Here is a 23,137-nt window from a genome sequence, read left to right as displayed (position 1 = left end):
ATAATTTATTTAAAGGAATAAACAGAAAGGATATGGAAGGACGTTAAAAAAGTACATCAAAACCCCCAGATCTATGAGGAAGTTCATTGCTACGGGAAATTGGATATTAAAAAAATTGTCTTCTGTGCGATAAAATTACAATTGCGCATCAAGTATACCTCGAAGTTTCTTAAAAATGTATAAAAAAAAACAAAATGATTTTAATATTCATCATCATCATCATTCCATGTCCGCTTCCTAGTTGGAGCACATAGTATCTACAAAAAGGTTCCATGCATCTCTATCGGCTGCCAACTTCTTTGCGACCTCCAAAGTCAGGTTCTCGTCCCAAATTTCCGACATAAACTGCCGACGAACGGTCAGCAGTGGACGCTCAGGACGTCAAGAGCCTGATGCCTTGATAAGTAGGCAAGCGTGGTAAGGCTCTCAGGAGGCGTCCGCAGTATATAGCCGAGCCAACCAAATCCCCTCCGCTTGACGACAGTTGGCAGATATTTAGAGCACAAGTGGGTTTCAAGCTTTTACCGAAACATCACTTCACTCTCACAGCCTCGCACCTCAGCTAAAAGAGCATTCCATGCCATAGGTCCTGCGACCGCAAATGCGCGTGCACTGAATTTAGTGCGCTGGAGGTGTTATAACTTGTTCTCTCGCCGTAGACGTATCTGATCTAAGCGTGTATTGTATTGTACAAGTATTTCGTCCATTTCTGTGGATATCTGTCATTAGTTTTATTATCTTCATATCTTATTTGTTTTATTTTTTTACGTGTATTACGGTTGATATCCCCAATAAAAAAAACTTTAACAGTAGGTACCACCGCATATAAAAATATTTTTTTTTGGAAAAGGAAAATTTGCGTTGTTACGAATTACTTTTTTCAATTTTATGAGCCATTTTTGACTAGTTGTAAAAAACTAAGTGTCATAAAATTCTAGGTTTATAAACTTGACGTATTACATTACATATTTTATTTGTACAAAATATTCCCAATCAGCAAAAGTGCTGGTATGAGGGAATGTTTTAAATGATAATAAAGTTTAAATAAAAAGTCGATGAAATAACATCACATATCACTCGTCACACGGGCTGTAAGAACTGTTTTCTTTAGGTGTTTTTTAAGTACGTATATGTTTTGTAGGTCATTAGAAAGTGAATTGTAAAAATTTATTGCTGTATACAAAAAACTGTTTCTTTTTATGTTGGTCCTAGGTTGTTCGCAAGTTAAATTATGTGATGCTCTTGTGGTTATTTTATGTATGTTGTAGATAGAATTTAATGTCATATTTGTCTTTATTTTATTCTTTTTCATCTTAAATATCATTTTCATTTTTTCTGTGTAGATTAATTCCTCTAGATTGAGTATTTTGGTTATTCTTTATAAATCTCTGGTTTTAGCATAGTTATTAAAATGAAATGTTTATTTAAGTGCTTTATTCATTGCTCTTTGTATGAAATCTAGCATTTTTCTACCAAATTGTGACCATATTATTAATCCATATACAAGTGGAAGTATAAAAGCATTGTATATCATTAATATTGTACTTTTATCAAAGTTTTCTGTTTTCTCATTATTCCAATAATTAGACCCAGTTTATTTATAATTGCTTTGATACGTTTTGTTCGCGCTAATTTTTTATCTACTTCCAAACCCAAATACCTTACATTTTCTGTTTGTTTAATTTGCTTATCTTTATTTACCTAACTATTAAAAAAAAGAATCAAGTAGTGGAAGAGCGGGGATCGAACCTCCGGCCTCTAATACGCGAGTCCGTGACACGGAACCATAACCTGATTCAAATAGTAACATATTTTAAAACTCCATGACACCAAAATCTCAATGTTGAGTTGGGTAAAACATAAATATGGCACTGAATTAACATTTTCTGTGAGCATTTTTAAGAATAACATAACAAGTATAACATTCAGAGTATTTTGCCTCTAAGTATATATATATTATGCAATATATATTTTGAGGATTGTTAGTGCAATGCTTATATGTTTGCAATAAATCTGCTTATGAAGTAAGCCTGCAAGAATTGAGAAATAAATCATATGAAAGAAAAATATTTCTATTCAATTACGATTTAAGGGGGGTTGATCTGCCGGAGCGATAGGAGGCTGAAGGGTTCTTATAGTACCGGGGAATATCACAAAATCGCTCAAAGAGGCTATCATCAGACGTTTCGATGTGCGATCCACAACGTCTTGACATGCTCATTTTACAAGTCACAAGTTCGAAAAGGACCGGTTTATTCAATGTAAGTTTTTCATTTTTTTATTTATTATGGTTCACAAACAATAAACAACAATGTTTTCCACAAAATCTTCATTTCAAATGTAGAGTCAATTTCATGATTATATTAATATTACAATTTCACAAGTCCCGCCAGTTGCTAGAGAAAAATCAAACAAAAATTTTTTCTCAATTGGTTGGCGAATTGTGGTATATTTTTCGTAATTTCCTTCCATATCCTTTCTTTCCTATCTCTTGACAAGCGTCTAGAATAGAAGCTTAGAGGGTTATTATTTTATTATTAAGATATTATAAAGATACATTAACTCTACAACATGTCTCCTAGCTTCCAATTCATCTAGATCAAAATGTTCTAAGCGCTAATCATAAGACTAAAAGTTCCGCCCAGGTTATATATAAATGTTAGGTTACGAAATTTTTTTTGCACAAATTTAATTCAATTAATGTGAGGCATATAATTTAGTAACCAGACTACGCATTTAAATTCCAAATTACTACAAACTAATGAATTGTTTAAATAAATTATCGATGAAACACATATAAAAGGTTGACAACCCATTCCATATATGAATCTCAACATCTTTCGGGACTTTTCTTAGATATTATTAAAATGAGTTGAAAATGTAACGTGTGAGTCAAAAGTTATTCCTAGATTTCTAATTGCATTAACTGAATTAACGCTAATATTATTTATACTGTACGTAAGATGTTTTAAAACTTTAAGCAAATATATAGCTTAAGATCTTTTTTTTAAATACCTATTGAATTTACTATTGGTAATATAACTCATTCGAAAGAGCCAATAAAAATATACCATGCTTTAAATATATTATATCAATCAGTTTTCAAATATGGTATAATTGGATGAGGATGTGCTATTGACACATTATTTAAAAAAATAAACAGTGCACAATAAACCAAAATAAAAAATCGTTAAAAATTCTCAATCAGAACAAGCTCCTTCTACTTAAAGTGTAAAAAAATTACATATCTGTTAAAGAAATTGGTGTAAAAGTTATATAACTTATATGCTTTTAAAAAATAAACACTTCATCCCAAGACACAAAGTACAAATATTAGAGTTATTATACACTCCACCCTGAATTAACACGACTTTCGTTCAAAGTCTTCCTCTCGATTGAAATGTACAACCTACTTCTATTACAACTAAGACAGTAATCAGTAAGTACTCACTCTAAAGAATTGTTATAAGGAAGTAGATAACGGAAGTGGGTTGCACACAAATTAATCATTGGATCTGGCCAAATAGGCAAAATAGTGTTTTTATTAACTTATAGTGCTGTTTATAGCATAAATGATATAAGTTTTGATTAATATGTAGTTACGGCATAATTCAAAAGTCAGCCAATTGTTTTCGTCAGCACGGAACACCCCAGCTAACAAGTACATATTATTTTTAATAAAAAAAAACCTCATTACAAAAATTAAAAAAAAAATCTTTTTAAGCTGTTAAATTTTCAAATATAGTTGTTTTTTGGTGTGTTAGCAATCCTTATATTTTTTTCCATATTAGTTATAGTTTCTTCATGAAATTCTATTCCTTCTTTAATTGTTTTTATTATTCTTGAATATAGCTTCATTTTCTTTTCCACAATACAAAAACATTGTTTTTGTTTTTCATGACATCACCCGCACACAAAATACAGGTGACAAAATCACCCCATTTGGTTTTGCTTTGAAATTTTATAATTCTATCGTAAAATTATCCTTATAATATATAAAATATAAACATATTTATTATTGTTATAAAAGACCGCTGGCGCTGAGGAAGTTAAAATGTGCAATGTAAAATAACTTAAATTCAATAATATTTCATATATGTATTTGTAAGCAATTAGTGAATAACAAAATTTTCTGGTACTTGAAAAAATAAAACTGAGATAACATTTCATAAAAAAAAAATGTCAGTGTTTATTTGAAATATGATAAGATGAAAAAACCGTTTCTTAGTTATTCCTGCCTTTTTACAATTCAACTTTCTTTCTGTCTTCCTTCTCTCAAACGTACACTCTGATTGCTTCCTAAAGCGTGTCATTTTTCTGCACCCCGCATCATTCTTACATTTATAGGGTTTGAGGGTGCATACGAGTGGGCTGTACCGAACCAGCCACCCCTTAGTTCCGACAAGCCGTATTAAGGGGGAGGATTTCAAGCTATTTAAAGAAGCACACATGCAAAACTTAGGTACTTAATAAATTATGTAACATGCGAAAACACAGTAATTTACATTACTGGTACTTATGACATTAAATTGGCAGCCAAAAATTTTAATGAATGTTAGTTAATATTTGTATATGACAAATTACTGAATTTTCTATGTCTACCGGTTTAGAGACGTACTCGTATTTTTGTCCGTACACTAATTAAAGTAACATGCTAATTTTGCTTTGTGCCTTCACCATGGTTGCTAAAAAAAAACAACATGCTGATAGGAGCTAATACCTACGTGCTTGTAAACTGGTTGTTTAAAACTATTTACTAACATTACATTTGAAGCTCCCTATCAATTTCAACCAAAACCAAGATGACTTTTATCTTGAAACTGGGGTAAATATAATTTATTTTTTATTTTATTTTATTTGGGATTTTTACAGCTATTGCATAAACAAAATAAGTAGAAAAATCTTAACAATGCTAAAGCCAATTAAAAAAATCCACTGTAAATATAATGACACATAATACATATGAAAAGAAGGTTAGTAATTGTATTTGTGTGACGTTTGTATTCATGTGTATATGAATGTGTGTATGCGTGAATGAATGAGGGAGAGGATACATATGCGTGTGGGAATGAATGAGGGAGAGGGTGCGTGTGTGTGGGTGCGTAAGTATAAAAAAATAACTTGTAATTGTACTAAAAATGGTACAATAAAGAGCTTAGTAAAATGTTAGAAACTTTTTTGTTAAAATTCAAATGAAGAAATGATTTAAATTGTTTTTTTTTTTAAAGTATGTTAAATTTCAAAACCGTATTCTAAAAAAAACAGCATTTTATTTTAAAATTTAACTGATACACATCGAATGAATAATGTGCGACGAGTCTTATACAATACGGTAGGTAACAACAAAATGCAGTAAATACGAAATAATGACAACAATAAAATAAGGTTTGACAATACGCGAACGTTGATTTAAAACAAACACACAAATGCATATTATATGCACTTACATAATATATAAATAAGAATAACATATAAGTTTGGTGGAAATGATTCAGATTATAAAAATCAGGTGTCACAAACAGTTGGCCCGCAGTACGGGGATACATAATTATATTAAAAGATCTTCTCACCATAAAACTTATATTTGTTCAGGGATAGAGAGCAACGGAGAGGAGGATGCGGACAAAGACAATTTATTACCTATGGCCGTTTTGATAAATTTAATATTTTTAGTAAATATATCTATGTCGTCAAATTTCCTGTTATACGTATCCATAATACGGTTAATCGTAGCGTTTTTTGACGAATTTGTTCTGCATTTAGGTATGTGGAAATGTTGTGTATAACGCGTTTGTCTCTGTACCTTAAGATGAATGCGGGTAACCAATCCGGGGGAATCTATTTTATCAGATATTATATTGGTGAGTAACACTATATCAGCCGTGGTTCGTCTATCAGCGAGAGTTTGAATATTATGAAAAATGCACGCTTGGCGATAATCTGGAAAATTGAGATGTAGTCTACGGTTTAAGTTTTTTATAAACATTTTTTGAATTCTTTCAATTTTGCAGGAATGAATTTTTATTTAAATTTATTTCAACAGTGAGGGATAACTTTTTTGTTAAGGGAATATGGAGGTCTACGCATTTACAGGGCTTATGACCTGTCATTGGCTGGTTGAAGTGGCCATTTCACACACACTGTGTAACATTCACCATTCTGCCCATGTTTGAACATGCACATTTCCTCAACTCTTCCATCTGTTGACTTTTAAAAAGTAAAAGAGCTGAAACCTTTATCACGTGGGTGAGATTTATCCGGCTGAACCAAATCACCTACTAGGCAACGCCTGAAAACAATTTTCTAATTTTTATACTTCGTCTTTTACCAGTAGTTGATTCAACAATGTTTGAGTATGTCCAAATGCTTGCAGGCTGGCTGGATTTTCTCCCTAAGGAGTTAAATTTAAATATGAACAACTGCCTAGGGAGGAAATCTAGCCAGTCTGCAAGCATTTGGACATACTCAAACATTGTTAAACCTTTTTATAATTGGCGAGCGTGCATGATCAGTTGAATAAATGTAAACAAAGTGAGTTATGCATCCAAAGACAAAGTATTGTGATGGTCTATTGTTTTTGATTATTTCATCATCGAATTTTGAATACTATTTTTTCATAGTACCAATCGAAACTTTCAATATTATTTTTAAGAAAACGTTTATAAATAAAACATCACTTTGTCAGAGCAGAATAATCCTATGAATCTGAAAGTTTCTCATTGTTTGACAACCTCCCGCTCCCACTCGCGCTCCCGCCCTCCGCCCAGACGCCAACTTGCGTATTATCATAAAGACACCTAAAGAAATCTATCTTGCTAAGGACGTCATATATTTCAGAGTTCATGTTTAAATCAACATTGTAGATTTGACAGAAGGTAAAGACGGATTGGAAGCTGAACCCTTAAATTTATATTGTTTCCGACTTAGAACCACCACGCACGACAGTGCTTTTTCAAATAACTAAATTAGGAAAAAAGATAAATTTAACACAGACGCACGAACAGAAAAAAAAAACCTTACAAAGAAACAAAGAAAACATTTTTTTTTCAATGTTTTATAAGATTCAAAATTTAAGAAAAAAAAGTATTTTTAAGCAAAAGTACAAATAAAAAGGGTGACTATTCCAAAAAAGGTACAACCTTTTGTACTTGGTGTGGGATTGTAATTTGATTATTTATTTTATTGTCAATGTAGGACACCATCACACATACTAAAAAAAAAATATATTTAACTCATAATAATTCAAATTATGTAGAATAAAATAAATTCAGAAATTCAGCAATTGAATATAAACACATATTAAAATGGTCCACAAAATTGAAATATTTGAGTAAATCATAAAAACACACATATTTATTTAAAAAAAAAACGTTTACTTCTCTCAATATTTTCATGACTTTTGATATAAATTTACGTTCATTGGCATGAAAAATATCAACCTGGGTAAATTTATAGTTATATTAAATACATTTGAAAAAATGTGTTCCTGAAAAATTTAAATGTTCCTATAAGTTAACATTAGTTCTTCAGATGTTTTGAACTTACTAAATAAAGCATAAATAAATATTTGATTATTGAGATTGTAGAGTAATTTAAAAGTTAAGTTGGTATTAAACAATTATCAGAAAATAAACGAAAAATTGAATTTGCACGGTGTCTCTAAGAACCGAAACTCAAGCGACACCCAAAACATCTTGCAAATACTCGCAAGAAAGATTTGCATATAATTATCATTTTTGATTTGTATTTTTTCCAACAAACTGCATTGTCTGAAGATATATGTATTACCAGATAAAAGCTTCTTACATTCTTACATAATGGGAAGGGAGAGGAAGTTAGGCGGATAAATGTAAAAAGACACTTTGAAGATTTAGGGATGTCTAACAGCTAAATGATTTATTCAAGGGCTTAATTTATAGACGGGGTGATTGTATTAGACTTCTATTTACGAACAAAAATATTTGAATTTATTTGCGTGGAGCATAATTTGTAAGCGTAGTTTTTTTGTTCTATAAAAAAAAAAACGTAGTTAGTTTTTTTATTTATGTTATTAATTTAATAAATAATGTGGACACACATTAAATATAATTTATATCGATAAACTTTAAAGTTATATTTATATTATTTCTTGTGAAAATCGCATCAAGGCCGCTGTACAATAAATAAATATCCCAGCACGTCTTGCAGCTACACAGCTCATAGACGGTTGGGATTCTAGTTTCTCGTCTTCAATTATGATATATTACAATTATGATACATATAAGCTAGATGACAGCATGTCTTGCAGCCACAGAGTGCATGGATGGAAAGAAATCTAGCCCCTATTTATTTATTTTTATTTGAGAAGGAAGTTTAGAGTTTGAGTTATTTTTTAAAAACGAAATAAAAAACAAACCTATTTCACATTTTAGTGTTAACAGACAGGCGCCGCACGTAGGAGTATTTCCAGGCGAAAAGCGAACGAAAGTAAAAAATATTAAAATCGTTAATTACAAAAAATCACAATTTGATCACGAAGTCAACTAAAATCATGGCATGAAATCGTCACCTACAACCCTCTTTCTTACTATCTCTGCATGTTACGTTAATTGTAACCCGAGCGTTGTGGCAATCGTACACGCCGTCAGTTTTTATTTTTTATTCAGAGCGTTACGTAACATACTGTCTTTCGTTTAGTTTTTGTTGTATCACTATTTTTTTTCGCATGGAAAAAGATGCAAAAGGTAAATATTTTTTTTGTTATTTTAAAGCACAGTTATATTAAATGTTTTGATAATAAAAAACCAAAAAATTGTCAATATTTTTTTTGTTTTTTTTTTAAACTGGTGAATATGTTACCAGAGATAAATATAGTTCTTTCTTGTACTGGATTAGTAAAAAAACCTTCCGCATGTTTCCGCTTTTTCGAAAAAAAAAAAAAAGTAAAAAGGTCTATCAAAGAAATTAAAAATTTTGTTACATTATTATGCTCCTTGTGTTGACAGAGACAGGCAAGAGAATAGAAAACATTAGAAAGGTGACAAAAAATACATGTTTGACATCATGTATTTAGAAAAAAAACTTATAAAACATACAAAATGTCTTGGTAAAAATCTTTTGATTCTGAGGCGTCCATTACGAAATTTTAGATACGATTTTACAAAAAAGGTAGGCAGCTGTAACTTATAAAAAATATCGTTTCATAAAAAAAAAAGAAATAGCTTTCCTATTGTGTTTCTTTGCCTACCAATAATTTTTTTAAATTTGGCAGAACCATAAAAGATTTCTCGGAAATTTATGCGAAAGTAGAAAGTGGCGAAATACAAAAGATTTCAGGGAAAATGTTTTAACTGATAAATTGAGCTATGCAACTATTATGAGTCAACAATCTGCCGGGCACAGTGAGGTTTCAAAACTGTTCAAAGACATCACTGATTTAACCAGAAAACAATGAGAAATCATTCAAGGAACTAATAAATAAATATAAAAAGCCTTTAGGGCACTCCCTGTAAAAGAAGAACTTGAATTGCTTACGAAATGGGGTTGTGACGGATCTAAACAACAACAGTTCAAACAAAAATTCCAGAATAATACAGACAGTGACGTTAATATTTTTCAAAGCTCACTAGTCTCTACAAAACTCCAAACAACTGTTAATGACAAAAAATCAGTAGTTTCATAGAATCTTGCTTTTCTACAGCAAGATAAATTTACTCTTGCCCGAATCAGCAGATGAAGATAGTGGAGAAGAAGATTCTGAAACTAAAAATTCAACAGATTCTATTTTTTTTTATTGATTTTAAATCAAATTTCTAATTTATATTTTTGTTGGGTATCTTGTATGCTCATACAAATTATTATAATTAATTGTGCTTTTAAAATAAATACCAAAATTAAACTTCAAAGTTACCTATTTTTTGTTTACTTAAATTATGAAACCCAAGTACATAATTAACTCTTTAAAGTATGTTATATTTGCGTTTAGTTAGGAGAATGAATATAAAACCATTTATTTATTTATTTTTAAAACATATTTTGCCATAAAACCTCAATAAATATTCTCGCGCACTTTTTGACTGGTAATACTCCTCTGTGCGCCGTGGCGCAGTTGGTTAGACGGCCAACTGTGAAACTGCCGTCACGAGTTCGATTCCCGTCAGTTGCAAGAAAAAATCAAACCAATATTTTTTTTCTCATTCTCTATTTGACGTCTATCGCAACTGCTGACAAGCCTCAAAATAGAGGCTGAACGGGGTATTTCTTTTAAAAAAAATCAAACTGAGTTTTTATTGTATTCTAAGTAACTATCTTACAGCATCGATGCACAAACTATAATACAATTAATTGAATACCAAAAAAAAGTTCGCTTTAGATCGGGCACAGCCATGAAACATGGAGACTAATTTAATCAGAGGACACTTCATATTTTTATTTTACTGCTATAGAACATAATTATTGGAGGGTATTAAAAAAATCTGAGCTAATGACAATTTTATTATCTTTTGTCTATTCCGAATTTGTTGTTTGTATATATAATCTTTAACTGATAAGCACTGATAAATTTAGTTTATCTACTCCATTGCCAAAACAAATAACATCTGTGCTTTACAAAAGCAGTGAAATAAATAATATAAAAAAAACGGTACTTAGTGCCTTTCACATATTAGTTAAAAAAACACATTACTGTTAAGTTGAGTTAAATTATAAAGTAGATAATAAAAAATAGCATTAAAAAAAATACTAACATTTATTTTCAAATTAAGAAACGTAAAAAAGGTTTACAGTATGAAACATGTAAAAACAGTTATTTAAATGTCGATAAAAAAATGGTAACTACCTGTATGTTAAACCTATAAATAAAATCAAAAAGAAAAAACATATTCATGTAGAAATTAAAACAATTTTGAGCAATACTTTATAAAAAAAAAATATTATCTAGAACTACTAAGTACTAGTCTCTCCCATTCACGAAATACACTCTGGTTGTTTACGACGAAGACTATATGATTTCTCAAATGAAAAAAAACATTTATTACAAAATAAATTTTAGAATTTTTTTAAATCAATTCATCTAGATGATTGCTAAATCTATTTTCAGTAGCAGTTATAAATCAACGCGTGTGTAATCTCTAAGTCAACGCTCGTGTAAGTTTGTTTTTTGTTTTCCTGGTAAATAAATACAGTTCATTGGTAAAAAAAATGGCGTTTACTACAATTTATTGCATTTGCAAAACAGTATGGAGTAACTTATTTGAAAGAAGTAAAAATAAAATTACAATTAATTTGGCGACTGCTTTTCTTGACATTTGGCTTGCCAACCGCCGGCTAAATGCAATAAATATCATGATAAATAATAAATTTAAAAAGCAGTTTTGAAATATTTTCTATATTTACATCTAAATTCAAATATGTGATTACGCAGCAAGATTATACGTCGCGAAACGCAAATATTTTTTATTTTATATTAGGTGTTGGCGGATGTTCCATTGTGATGGCAAATACGATGAACAACCATGGTGAGAAATTGTTATCACGTCGCTTATAAGCACGTCGATAGTTATTTGTGATTGAGCTACTGGTCCAAGAAGTTAAAAAAATGGGAAATCGTTTCAAGGCGTTGTATAATATGTGAAATAATTAGACGGATGAGTTTCTTTACAAAAATAAAGGTTTCAGCTCTTTAACTTCACTGAAATCAATGGAAACATTGAATAAATATCGATTTTCAAAAAAAATCGAGACTAATAAATGAGGGAATAAAATTGTATAATTAATTACCAAACAAAACTAAACAAAAGACTCAGACAAACTCTTCAAAAGGTGTAAAACATACTATTATCAACAACAGAGTATGAATGAAAATTTATGTAAGTTTTTTGTTAAATGAATGTTATTATTTGTAAGGGTTAATATATTTTTTTTAAATAAGTAAAAAATAAAGGCAAAATGGTGAATGTTACACAGTGAGTAATATGACCACATAAACCAGCCAATGACTGGTCATAAGAACTGAACTGGGTTGGCTTGAACTTAAATCCCCGTAGCACATAAGGAAGGAGATCTGAAAAATCTCCCATACCAACCCGTCTGGACATCGTGGTATGGAGCTACTAAATTGTGGCCGTCCAAAATAATCCCTATTATGTAAAGGGGGAGGCCTATGTTCACCATTAGACAAGAGACGGTTGATGATGATGATGAAGCCATGTAAATGGCTAAACTCCCATATTCCTTTTTCCAAACTGTTCTCCATCACTGTTGTAATTTGTTAAGCTTAATGACTCCCTAGGAGATGAAGTCCAATATTTTATCTACAAAAATTTTGACAAACTCAAAATATTGTAAGTAAACCATGTGAGTGCTAACGTTTAATCTTGTTATTTCGAGTAACAGAAGTAAAATTTATGCAAACATTTTCTCGTTGCATAAGTTCTAAGTTCTACCCCACAGAGTATGACTCAATGCATTACGCGCTACTTAGTATGGTCCAATTCAGAACACAAACCAGGACAGGGGTGGATCGACCCTTTCCCGGTCGTCAAATGTCTTTTGATGATCGTAAAAATATGGTTTTACGAGCCACGTCGTCACCTATCTCTCACCAAAGGAAAGGAATTCCGATTCGATGGTTTTATTTCCCTGTTTGGGTTGAAATTGTAAATACGAAAGCTGCACTAAACAGTCAGTTACTTTGTACTCGCGGGATACATTTTAATGGCACTTACATTGTAATGGTGAGTTTGTATTATCCAACCACAGGAGAATATTACAGAACTAAAAATAAAAATATTAAGTTTTTCATATGAATTTTGAAGTAGGTATCACAATAATTACAAAAAAAACTGTGATATGAACCGGATTGTGGTTCCGTAGTAGTGTCGTCAACTCACGGATCAAAAGACCGAGGTTCAAATCTAACTTGCCTCCAATTTTACTAACCGAAGATTAAGGATGGCTCAGAATTTATAATATTTGGTTGAATTATAAAAATGCTATTAAACGGATTATATTTTTAAAATATTTTATTTTTTATTTTTATATTTTAGAAGTATAATAATCAAACTTAAATTTTTCGTATTATATTAAATCTCAAAAACACTTTTTGAATAAAGTTATTTGAATTGTCAAATAAACCTAACACTCACATTAAGGACTCAGACACAGTACCCTTACACCTCTAACTAATACTGCATGTAGGGAAGAGTGCCCATGAATAAGGCATTTGATTTCTAGTATTTTTCTCTTTAAACGAAATTAAAAAAAAGAAACTAGTTTATCTTATTTATTTTTGAAACAATTAATAAGTTTTCAAATAATTTAAGCTGTAGTACTTTAAGATCAATTTGAAAAGACTAGAAAAATGTCGCATTCATAAACACCTTCCCATGAATAGATAACTAGTACACTTTGAAAAGGGCATATATTTAAATGCAAGGTAATGTGGAAATGTTTTAACTAAAAAAATAATTAAATAAGTTTAACCGATTCAGTGCCCTATGCTTGATTAGGTGCGGAAAGGGAATAATGAATGAAGGAATGAAAAAAAAAAAGTAAATACCTTCTCATAATATAAGGGCACATGTGTAGTAATTTTTTTTTTAATATAAAATTATAATTGCCGTAGAAACATTTGACAATTTATATCTATATATTAAATCGGTGCCCCTTTTCCAACTTAAATGCGCAAATAAAATAAAAGTACCGAAACAAAAATTAGGTTTTTAGCGAAAGCTTACTTCACTGCTAGAAAATTACGGGTTAGATAAAAGATGTTTTTTATCGTAGTGCTGATGAAAAAAAAAATTTTGATACACCAGTTATAACTGTGAGACGATTGTCCCATTCGTGAAATCCGAAACTCTCCCCTACTCAACGCTTCCACTCATTCCTATCACCCAAAATATATGTTCACCACCATAAACCCTCACAGAAAGACATTCACGTTCTACAAACTACATACAATCTACACCAAACATCTAATTTAGTAAGGTAGCGAACAAGTGGAACAGACACTGACAAACTTAATGAGATTAAATAGATTATATTTTGTAAAGTGTTTAATGATTCTGTTAAGCCTAACACATACTGATAATAATATAATGTTACTTTGTCTATATTGTACGGTAGAATGTACCTAAAAAACAGTTACCTTAAAACAGATGCTAGTCTTGAATGGCAACTAAATAAATATGTTATATTAACTTCCGATGAGGTCGCCTCGTAGTGCAGTAATTGGCGAGTCCATCTACCATGCTTGAGATCTTGGGTTCTATTCTTTAGAGAGTTGACACGAAATTTTGAAATATTTATTTGTCTCTGGACTAAACATAAGACTGATTACCTTACCTTTCTGTACAGACGATCAAAATACTGTACATTTGTTTTTTTAAATCCAAAACCCTATGCACCACTGGGTGCGGGGACGAGGATGATAATTATGTTGATTAAACCTGATGCTAGGCCAAAAAGGTAACTAAGTACCTTCGTAGAACGGAAATAAATAATTGAATAATAATTTAAATAATATTTGTAAATATTAATATACAACCACTTACCGACTTTTTATTTCTACTGGTTTCGAGACGAGCCCGTCTCTTCGTTAAGACACTCACTAAATCAACATGCAAATACCGAAATACACTTTCTCATTTACCATCATCATTGTATGCATAGTATTTAGGAAAGAAATACATGAATTATATTCAAATTTAAAGGAGATGCAACCCCCACCATGTCCGAACATGCACTAAAATCATACGCCTCGAAAACAGTCGACAAAAAAGTCGGTTAGTGGTTAAATGATAATATTTACTAATATTAGTTAAAAAGTGTGACCAAAAAGTTAATGCTTTGAACTTAAATGAAGGAATATGTCGTTGAGGGTTGGAGCTTCTACCCCAGTTAGAGATTGACAGAGGACACGAGGTAGTTGTTTAATGCGTATTTATTAAATGGCGAATAAATAATGAATTGTTTCGCGCGAGTAGTACGGCGATGAGGAGTTGAACTTGCTGCACTTTAACAACATGCTGAAACTGATTAACTGCGTTAATCTGACTCTTCGGGCTGACTGAGGCTGACTGTGCTGAATGTGACTAACTGGGCGTTACCGCGCTCTGTGGTCTCTTTATAGGCTACATTATTTTGTTCTTTACGCCTCCATCGTAGGAACAGTGTTAATGTACTGCAGGACTTTGCTCTCGCTGTTATGTGCAATATTGTTAGACTTGCATTCAATATCCAATATAAAATGATGACTTACTTCATCGGTTGTTGCACTACATTTCAGGTCAAATGGTTTACCACGATGTGTGTCATCGATCATGGACTATATCCCTGCATAAATAATATAAAAAATATTAAACATGTGCACTTTGGTTAGATTTCTCAATTATTATTTAATGTTTTTAATTACTTTGGGAAAAAACTCATCACATCCGATTTCATTATTAGGTATTCAAAAGTACGTAGACCGCAGACACTTCATCATCAAATCAAATGCTCGAAATATTCCCTTTGAAGTAATCCCTTCCGCTTTATTCCATAACGTTTCGCTGCATATTGCATAAGCGGTAATTAAGTCACGTAAATATTTAAGTTCCTTTAAGAGGGCCCTTCAAAGTTAACATTTCCGTCTTCAACATTACGCTGCGCTGATGTGACTGGCAGCATCTAATGGCCACGTTCTTAATTAAAAGTCATAATTATCTTAATCATCTTATCGCAAAAAAAGTACTTTCCTACATAGAAATAACGGTTTTGAAAATCTTGGAAAAAAAGGAAAACGGACACCATTATATTTATTTATTTCATTAATAAATTACACGGATGATTATACAAATAAAACATATTAAAAAACATATTAAAAAATATCAAAGATTTTGATTTTGATTGACTACAAGAGTAAAGTAGTTAACTAAGTCCCCAGAAATTGAGAATAATATAAAAATAATAAATTCATAATTGTTTCATCTTTCCGCACCTGATGGTGCATAAAGCACTGGATTAGGATACTAAATGGATTGTCAATTAAATTGCTTTAAACTTGCTTTGTTTCTTTGTTGTTCTCAATATATGTTATTTTCTAAATTCTAATATTATTTATGTCCCGAATTGAGTTGTTGTAACTTCTGGGAATGTTATTCCACGTATTATACTTGTAAAATACTTTGTGTTATATAATTTATAAATTAAAAAAAAAAAAAAAAGTTTTGTGTCAAGGGGGATGATTATAATGGGAAATTTGCATATTTATTTTCAATTGTCTAAAATGTACATAAAAAATTTCTGTACAAAAAGTTCAATATTTGTATATTTTTTTATTTAAAACATGTTCAATTACTCGTTGCCAACGAAGAAACTCAAAATTTTGAAACTTATTTACGTTCAAAAAATATGATTTTACTTATTTATTTATATACGGCATTTCTGCCGTTTACATATATGTGGTATAAAATGTGCTTAAAAAAATATAAAAAAATCGAGTATAAAATATTAATATGCTCGTACTGTACACATTATTATTTAGTTAAAATACATATATATCAAAAATAAATTATACAATAAAAAAATACATTAATCAATCAAATTATAACTATAATAAAATAAATAAAACGACTTTGTTTTTAACCACTAATTTTTATTTTTCACCGACCGGTTTCAAAGCAAACAAGCTTCTTTGTCAAGGTTTTGTTTGCTTTGAAACCGGTAGGTGAAAAATGAAAATTAGTGGTTAAAAACAAAGTTGTTTCATTAATTTTACCACAAAGTTAGTGCTTCAAATATAAACTTTAAATTATAACGATTTCAACCCAATCTTCTGAAGATGATTTGCTCTTTTTGATGAAAATATGTTGGTCACTTTATTTTTTAAGTTAGGCAGAGATAAACTAAATATATCAAAATGTGATGCATATTCATTCCCAGTATTCTGTAATCTAACAATAGGTGAGTTATATTGAGCTACCGTTCGAGAATTTTGACAATAAAATATTCTTAAAGTTCTGATTAATCTAGGTGGTACATAGAATAAAATCAATTTCAGTAGATCAGGGGTATCAAACATTGGTTTTATTATTTTATATAAAGTCGTAAGATCGGTCGATGTTCTTCGTTCTTGCAATTTAATTCATTTAAGAGGGTCTAAAATTTTGTTATAATTTAATTGCTAAGTAGAAAAACCCATCTTAAAATTATTACATCTAAGAAATTTATTCTGAATTCTCTCAATAGAATCTGAGAAAGTGATTTGATAAGGTGGCCATATTGGAGAATTATAATCTAGTTGGCTTCTAACTAAAGATGTGTAAAGATATTTTAATGTGTTTATATTATTAAAATCAAAGTTAATTGTAAAATAACATTCTTTTGTCAGTATTACATTAAATATGTAATCGTAATTGAAAAAAAATAAGCAATTGTGCAGTTCTAATTTCGAAAAAATGAATAATATTTTATACCCGCCCTTTAAGCTTATTCTGTTGAATTTTGATGAAGTGTCAAATGTGACCTATTAAATTGGCCCTACTGTAGTAACTTCTTTAGTTACACAGTCAGATAACACAGTGAATCTGCTAAAACTTGTAGTTTAATTACTCAGTTTATACAATGCAGTTATAATGTGTAGTTCAACATGTAGTCCAGTTTAGTAATCATTAACTTAACGTAAAACGTCTTCGCAGTTAATTCAGATTCGCAGAGATGTCTCTGTTACTTTATTTATTAATCATGTAATAAATACACTTCAACCCAAAACATTGCTCTGTTCTGTCAACTGGGTAGAAGCTCACATGCTTTCAACAAGCATTAAATCCTACAAACTTGAATAAACGAAATGCCAAATGAAACACTTCATATAAAAAAATATACTTTTATTTATTTCTGTATCGTATATTATATGTAAAGAATAAATTGTCTGGTCCGAAAATAGTTACAAATAAAAACATCTGTATTTACAATATTAGCATATGTTTTAGGGATAAATATGAAAACTTGTAACAAATATCTCTGTGAAGTTTTGGGGATCTACAAATAAAAATCCTTAAATACAGGGTGAGTAATATGACTAACCAATAAATCAATTTACAATTTTTATTATTCTACGATTTTAGCGTATCTACATATTATATGTATGTTGTTACATTTTAATATTTATCTCTATTATTTAGGTGAATCGGAAAGTTCAAGTATGCATTTTTTCTGTTGATATTTTATTTGTTTTCCGTAATACGATCTCCGGATATCACGTTACATTCCGAAGAATTTGGGTAATGTAATTTGTTGCAGAAATTCCTAACTTTTATTACGATTCCTAACAACAAGAATGGCGGCTCCCCTCCTTCTTTGTGCCAGTGTCCGAATTTCCTCCCAGAAATAATGGAAGGTCTTAGTTTTATTGTGGAATAAAATAAAAATGCATATTCATGCAATGCCATCATATACAATGGTGAGAAACATAAAAACCATGGAGATATTTCGTACGTACGAACACACTTAGCATGGCATTAGTAGAGCAATTTTTATACTAAGAAAAATGTGATAACTTCATTTATTATTTTCCAAAAATATTTTTAGGAATTAAATTAACTACGTCATAGCCTTATGTTATAGAGTAAAGTAATCACTTTGGCTGGCTTTACACAGTGTTTTCTGCTTATGTTTGAACGACGCTGTGATCACTTTATTCTCTGTCTTTTCTTCTTCTTTTAGCGTTTTGTCCGACATGGAACCTTGACGAGCACCATTCCAACTAGCAGCCGGATTATCATTTTAGCCGGAATACACATTGGCTAGTAAAATAATACAATGGCACATTGTCAACATTTGGGATTTTACACTTGAGTGAGCCAAGTTTAGCCGCTTTGAAAATGAGTGAAGACTTTATATTTTTTGCAGAGGGTGTTATGATGACTAATATAATAATACGTGCCTTGGTTTTCAAAGTCACTATTACCAATATATATTTAGATGATCCCGTGTAAGTTGCTGCCGAATGAGACACGGTACAAATTACTATTACCTTAACTTATATATTTTTTTTAAACATACAGTTTACCCTAAAGATTACTGCAATAGTAGCCAAAACACCGGAACAAATCCAACTTACAGTGGATTACCCAAACAAATAAACAAATTAATAATGTGTCATCATCATCATTCCCTCTCTGCACCTTATGGTGCATAGGGTACTGCATCGGTACACCGATCATTTTTTGTTGGATGAACGTAAGATGATCAGTATTACGCTTCAAGTACTATTCCAGGGATCATGAAATATCATGTTGTGAAAACACCCTTTCAATGTTTTTTTCCATATCAACCATGTCGGGAATCAAAACCGAGACCTCACGCATGGTAGGCAAACGCGCTGAACATTACACCACGAGACCGATTGTATACGAGTACTTTTTTGAAAAGGAAACAACTACAATTACATTTAATTTGTGTGTTCTCACCGGGAATCGAACCCGGAACCTTCCGTTTGTGAGTCAAACATCTAAAAAAAGTAAGTTTACTTTGACCATAAACTTTTTCTGAGATTCTATAAAAAATATATGTCCTTATTTTACAATAAATGAAATTACGATGTTTTTCCTTTTGGGCAATATAGCATCCGTCCACGCAATTTAAGTACGGACGCGGCATGATCTTTACTGCCTCCCAGATACATTATGTATCTATAAAACCAAAAATATGACAGCCTTATCCTGGCTACACCCCAAGCTCATATATAATTATCGCAATAAACCTATAGAACTGAAAGGAGCGATTATGGGTTATAGTTTGACGAGATTCTCAAGCGATTGCGTACAAGGGGTGGTTTACGTCTCAGGGGTGTATTTGCATATTGAAAGTTTAACGGCCATCCGCAATATATGAAATTGTTAAGGCGCGGTTTATGAATTATAAACCGAGTTTTAATGAATCGTCGCGGTTTCAGCTTCCTGGATTCGATAAATGTCACGTTTTACGATTAAATCATTAGAAATTTAGGATTGAAGTGACATTATTACAAAATATGACTTTATTATTTGATTAATTATGCAAATATTGTAGAAGAAGCCAAATAAGTGCTTCAGTGTATTATTTTTATAACTATGAAAGTATTAAACAAACTATCCACAACACTCTTTTTTCTATCGTTCTTGCTCAAAGTATAATGCTTTTTTTATCTATTGATATCTCAACATTATCTTGTATCCCTAAAATGTTTGAAGCTATAATTGCTAGCAAAATCACGCCCATGTTTAAGAATATACTGATCAATGAACAGCATGGATTTAGATCTGCCAGATCAACCACCTCTAACCTGGTAGATTATACCCAGGTTATTGTCAAAGCACTCGAAAATGGTCAGCAGATTGATGTTCTTTATACAGATTTTTCTAAGGCATTTGACAAAGTAGATCATAAAATTCTCATGTATAAATTACATGCCTTGGGAATAAGAGATCCATTACTATCATTTATTAAATCGTATCTAACTAGTAGGACACAAAATGTTCGGATAAATAACTATTTATCAACCAGTATTGATGTTACATCGGGTGTACCTCAGGGTGCTCATTTGGCACCCCTGCTTTTCAATTTGTTTATTAATGATGTTGCTAAATCATTCTCTTACTCTCGTTTTTGGCTCTTCGCGGACGACAACAAAATTCTCAAATAAATTCAAACTTTACAAGACTGCTTTCTTCTTCAATCAGACATTAACTCTTTTAACCGATGGTGTAAAGTCAATAAATTAGAACTAAATATTAAAAAATGCAAAATAATGTCATTTCATAGAACAAAACAACCAATTTCCTTCGAGTACCTATTAGAAAACTCCAAAATTGATGTAGTCAAGTCCATCAGAGATTTAGGAGTTGTTTTGGACTATAAACTGACATACAACGAGCATATAGATAATACAGTAAATAAATCACTGAAATTACTTGGCTTCATTAACAGAATATCCTCTGATTTTACTAATGTCCGTACAATCAAAACTCTTTATTGCTCAACTGTTCGCCCTCTTCTTGAATATGCCTCAGTGGTCTGGTCTCCATTCTATGTCAATCGCATAAATCACATTGAATCAGTCCAACATCGCTTGCTTCGAAAAATAGCGTGGATGCTCGGACTAGAGAGAGATAATTATTCTTATGCTGAAATAGAGTCAATGTTAAATATTTCTAGTCTACAAAAACGTAGAACTAATATTGACTCCATATATATGTTCGGCATACTAAATGGTATAATCGATGTTCCATCATTGCTGGGACAAGTAAAATTCAATATTCCGACTCGTAGATTGAGAAACAATGAAGTACTGTTCATCGATCAGCATAGAACAAACTATGGCCTAAATTCTCCAATGACCCGCCTTTGTCGTATTGTTAACTTAAGACAGGATCTGGACTTTTTTGGTTTAAGTTTACAACGATTTAAACGAGCACTAAATAAATAGTCCAGATCTTGTCTCGATGTCCCTTATGTTTGTCAATGCTTCTTTCTTTTTTCTTTAAATGTTTTAAACTACTCTTTTATTGTAATATTTAAACCTTATAAATTGTATACATGGACAATGTCCGTTAATAAATAAATAAATAAATAAATAAATATATCTAACATGCCCCTTTATTTATTTAAAAATAAATTAAGACTCATTCTTTTTGGCTGGGACATGTTTCCACTTGCTATTTAATAATGCTCACGCTTAAACTCACCTCAACACTTACCCCCACACAAATACAAACAAACGCACCTCTACACTTACTCTCATACAAATACACACAAACACACCGTTATGTTGTACCACAAATTAATGTGTGATTTTTATTTAGAAACTTCACTTATCTGTCTTTAAACCGTATCTTTTTTACGTTACTATATCATTGTCCACTGTCTGTTTCTGTAAAATAAATATAAACATTTATTTATGTATACAGGTGTCTGTTTTTTAAACTAATGGAAAGTTATCATTTTAAAGCCTGTTTTAATATACATAGCCTGTGCTGATCAACTCTCAACCAAATTCATATCTACCTACCCGTCCTCCCCATTTCCTAGCGCACTCCATGTAACAATAATTCTATGCGTGAGTGCCAGAAAAAACATGATACTATCAGTACACAATCTTACATCAACCGAGTGAAGCGCTTGACTAATCTTTTTTTAATCGAGCTGTGCCTGCGTCCTTTTAGGCCGCCAGCTTCATACAAGATGTACCAGCGTCTCACGACCACCAGCTTCACCAAGGTTCCAGCGCACGTCACGCCTCATCACCAGCAGGTTCGTGGAGTTGCGCAACCTTCCTTCCTCAACAATACAGTCCACTCTAAATTTTTCTCCTCCTAGGACGACGTATTCTTCACACCTTGTCCACTCCTCAACATCAATATGTTCATTAAAAAAAATATTTACAGAACCATATCGTTTGAGGTTTACTGAACTTACAATCCAACCAGCCAAAAAAATGTGATATCAATGCCAGAAATCGAAGCCATAACCTCAAAAACGGTCGTCGAACGCGCCAACACGATGAGTTGGACTTATCTTCCCTCAATTTCCTTTTATAGGATTTTTACCTGAGAGTAGCAATGGATTCAAAAACGCTAGTCCCGCTCCTGTTTTTATTTCTTACTCAGAAATGTATTATTATATATCCGCTTGGGTACAGTGTTGTTACATGCCTGTCTCTAAGTAAGTTGGTGTCAAAAACGCCTTACGAATATTACATAAAAATTAGAATTTGTTATAAAATAAATGAAAAAATCTATGGAAAAGTAATTTTAAAAACAAACAAAAAAATTGGTTCAATAATGTTTTTCATTACTTAACAAAAAAATAATTAATTTTTCATCGGATCTTTATCGTACGCTATGCAAATATTGCGAGTGGTTTTGCGGAATTAAACGCGAACAGAAAAGAGTGTCAAAACACTCACTTTCGTATTTTTGACAGTCTATTTTGAAGGCAAGTAATGAAATCAAAAAATCTTTTTCATATCTATGCAGCATTAAAGCAAATATAATATCTTGTAGAGTAGTATATTTTCATTTGAATGACGTAAGTGTTACCTTTACGATATTGTTTAACTTTGCGTGTTCATTTTCAAATTTGAATGCAAACGGCCACAACTTATGTTAACACCCACGAGATTAAAAAAATATAT

At 31.2% G+C, this 23,137-nt stretch overlaps 1 long non-coding RNA gene across 1 annotated transcript; it reads left to right on the top strand.

Annotated features, from left to right (window-relative positions):
* The first annotated feature begins 1,069 nt into the window (after window positions 1–1,069).
* On the top strand, window positions 1,070–18,031 carry LOC148279308 (uncharacterized). Its single transcript, XR_015822926.1, has 3 exons — window positions 1,070–1,122; window positions 2,093–2,261; window positions 17,955–18,031. It is a non-coding gene; the product is annotated as an uncharacterized LOC148279308 (long non-coding RNA).
* Window positions 18,032–23,137: the final 5,106 nt, after the last annotated feature.

The sequence above is a fragment of the Micrasema longulum genome, unplaced genomic scaffold (assembly GCF_059751315.1).
Source record: "Micrasema longulum isolate JH-2025_06_02 unplaced genomic scaffold, ASM5975131v1 h1tg000732l, whole genome shotgun sequence".
Classification (NCBI taxonomy): domain Eukaryota; kingdom Metazoa; phylum Arthropoda; class Insecta; order Trichoptera; family Brachycentridae; genus Micrasema; species Micrasema longulum.
The sequence above is the reverse complement of the archived record's forward strand: the minus strand, read 5'-3'. Positions and strand labels throughout refer to the sequence as shown.